The sequence below is a fragment of the Pteropus alecto genome, unplaced genomic scaffold (genome assembly GCF_000325575.1).
Source record: "Pteropus alecto unplaced genomic scaffold, ASM32557v1 scaffold88, whole genome shotgun sequence".
In the NCBI taxonomy this organism is placed as follows: Eukaryota; Metazoa; Chordata; class Mammalia; order Chiroptera; family Pteropodidae; genus Pteropus; species Pteropus alecto.
Genome location: NW_006494611.1, coordinates 15,628,540 through 15,631,833, shown reverse-complemented (window position 1 = coordinate 15,631,833; position 3,294 = coordinate 15,628,540). Strand labels below are relative to the sequence as shown.

The 3,294-nt window shown below is 44.5% G+C and overlaps 1 pseudogene; it reads right to left on the bottom strand.

The window, feature by feature from the left end:
- Window positions 1–148: 148 nt before the first annotated feature.
- Window positions 149–2,993, bottom strand: LOC102878716 (annotated as a pseudogene).
- Between the last annotated feature and the right edge of the window lie 301 nt (window positions 2,994–3,294).

Genomic DNA, 3,294 nt, shown 5'->3' with positions numbered 1-3,294 from the left:
TTCCCTCTCCTTCTCCTTCTTCCCCCTTTCCCTCCCTGCTTCTTTTCCCTCCTTCCCCTCTCCCCCCACACCCTCTTGTCACCCTCTTTGTTATTGTTGTTGTTTTTATTAACAAAAGGTAGGTGCGAATTGTTGTTTATTAGGCTGACTGCATACATCTCCTCATAAAGACTTCCTCATGACAGGATTTCGCATTTTTAAGGTCTTCTGAGATAAGCCTCTCATCTTCTGAGAGGAAATAAATGTCTTGAGCTTAGTCCATTCTGTTCAGACAGAAACAGTTCTGAAAACCAGAGGGCTGGATATTTGACTCATTTTATCACTGCATTTTTTTTTTCCTGGTTCATGAGTACTTGATTCTTATAGAGTAAAATAAAGATGGAACTTTTCCCATAAAACTGAAGGTTCAAAAAACAAGAATAAGCAGAGTGCTTCCATACTTGAAAGCAACAAATACAAGACCATGTAAAGCTAAAATTGAAAAACAAATGTTATCCAAAAAGTCAGATTATACATTAGATTAGACCACAATTTAACACAACAGAGAAAGAAATGACCATTGCAAGCTGGCTGAAAAGCAGAGGCCATGGTTGGTAAGAAGTTGTCTTTCTCTTACCCACAGTTCTTCAAAGAGCATTAGTTGCACAATTTGGTTAAAACTATGTATACAACATATACGACAAGTGACTATATTCCTCTTCTTTCAGTTGGAAAGCCAAAAAGGTTGTAATTCCATCCCTCATATTTGTCTAATATTATTCCCTGACACAAAGCCTTTAAACTGTGAAGAGTTTTAGAAATAATCATCAAAAGAAGTGACTCTACCTGTCCTGTTCAGTGGGAGTTCTGAGCTCTTTGCTCATCCACCCACATTCATTTGAAGGCCTTTGGTTTACACGAGACTCCAAACCACTATCCAGGGAAGTAGGGTACACATCCTCACTCCAGTGGGCACCTCGTTTCTCAGCCACAAGTTGAATAAATTGGGAGTGGCTGGCATAAAGCTTGAGTTTATCATTAATGTCCAACCATTTCACTTTCTTGGCATCATCGCCAGCTTCCAGAGGAAGATGATCCATTACCTCTCCTGTTTCGTCATGGTAGTTCACAGCCTCTGTCTCTATCCATGCATTATCTGTGTTCCGAGGATCATACACGTAGCCTTTATAGACCACAAAATGTTCCTGGCTGAACAGCATGTGCAGTTGTTTCTCCAACTCCTGTATTTCTGCTCTGGATTTCTGTAAGGAGTTCATGGCTTCCTCACTAAATTCTCTCTTCAATGTGGTACTAATCTTCTCTCCCGGATCCACCATGCCCCCTGGGATGGCCCATTCTCCACAGTCCTTCCGTTTGATGGCTACAAATTGCAGGATGTTTCTCCCAGAAACAGGGTGGATAACTTTATTTCCTTTACTATCCTTTTTCCACCTGGTTAAGATGGGATCTGCAGCATGATTGGGACCCCAACGCCCCAAAAGCCCTCTGCCAACCAGCCCTGTTCGACCTGCAGGATTTCTAGGTCTACCATTTTCAACCTCATACAAACCATTCTGGCTCCTTCTCTCAACAAGCCCATCTTTTTCGTTAAATTTAGGACAGAAGCTCCGTTCGTTCACCGGGGGGTCTGCCCACGTGGGCTGGGCCAAGACTGAGGCTGCAGTGTATTCAACAGGCTTGTACTCTGGCCATTCAACCAGCCAACTCACTTTCTCGTGGGGGACCGGGCTTCTCTCCACTTTAGAGCCTGGGTACGGAGATGTCCTGGCCTTCTTGTGGAGGTTCTCAGCACTGCCATTCAAACCCGACATGATGAAGTCTGGAGGAATCCCACGTGAGGAAAACCAGCTCCAACTGGCCAAGATTTGGGGGCAGCTCCGGGGCCTGACTGCCGCAGAGGACAGGGTTACGGTGAGAGACACGATTGCTAAAGCCTTTGCCAGGTGGTGTCCCGCCATCCACCGTCCAGCAGCCCGCGAGGATTTCAGTTGCTCTCAAGCTGGCGCTTCCAACCGTCACCTGGGGGCGCAAGACAGAGTGGGGCTAACGGTGCTGTACCGCCTGTGGGGGCACACCCCGACCACCGCCCGGCACCCCCTCCGGAGGTCGCAGCGGATTTTATTTCACAGTGAACAGTTTCTACATCTGGAAGTGCTTAAGTTGAGAACATCATCCAAATACCACGAACAAAATTAGCACACAACAACAAAAAAAATGTTTTCTTGCTTACTGACCAGGATTTTAGCCATTACAGATAGAATTAGTTCACTAGGTCTAGAACCACTGTCTGCTTAGGAGAGGGCAGAATGAAAGTGTTGATTGGCGGGGTGGGAGACAAAACCCCTTGTTTGAGATGCTCAGAAGCCTTGTGAGTGTGGCTGGAAGGAGAAGGAGCACTCACTTGGAGCACTAAGCATGGTCCTGGTGAGAAATACAAGAGGTGTGATATGTGCTCTGTGGGAGATGGTTTCAAATCTTGCGCCCTTCATTTACTAGCCGAGCGGCTGAGCAAGTTGTTTAATCTCCCCCCCCCCACCCCGCCCCCTCCCAAAGGAGTATTGGCTACAGCATGCTAAGCACTGTGTCAAGCACAGAAGATTGTACTCAGGTCTGGCTCATGTGGCTTTTGCTCTTAAAGGATTCTGGTTGGGGAGGCAGCACTTACATTAAAAAACAGAACTAATGCTGGAAGGGCAGTGCCCCATAATTCTTAGGAATTGAACACAATCAGTTTCAAATCCCAGCTTCTCAGCCTTAAATGATACCTTCTTGGGCAGTTACTTAAGCTCATTTCAGTGACTTCATGTGTGAAGTGGAAGTAGTAATATCAACTTTATAGGGTTATGGTGACAATTAAGTGGGAATGTTACATGTAAAGCTGTTAGCACAGTATCTGGCCCACTGTACACACTCAAAAAATGCTAGTTGTCATTATTATACTTATCATTAACTTTTGACCCTGTACCTTGAGAACTGTGTAGATTCAAACAAGATAGTCGATAAAATTATGGGAATTGAGCAGCTCACATATGAGGTCAAACCACCTATGAATTCTCTGTCTGGAGAAATTCAGGCTGAGAAATAACAGCATCTAGGTCCTGAAATGATAAATAATGAAAAGATGCACAGGCTAAGTCATTTATCTGAGAAAATGAACCCTAGGGAAAGGTATCTTAACATTTGAAACAGTTTTAGAACAGAAGGACTTGTTCTAATTGAAACCCAAAGGGTTTTTAACATTTCTCAGAGTTTATTCCATGTTACACCAGTCCCATGAGAAAGATGTTTAGGGAA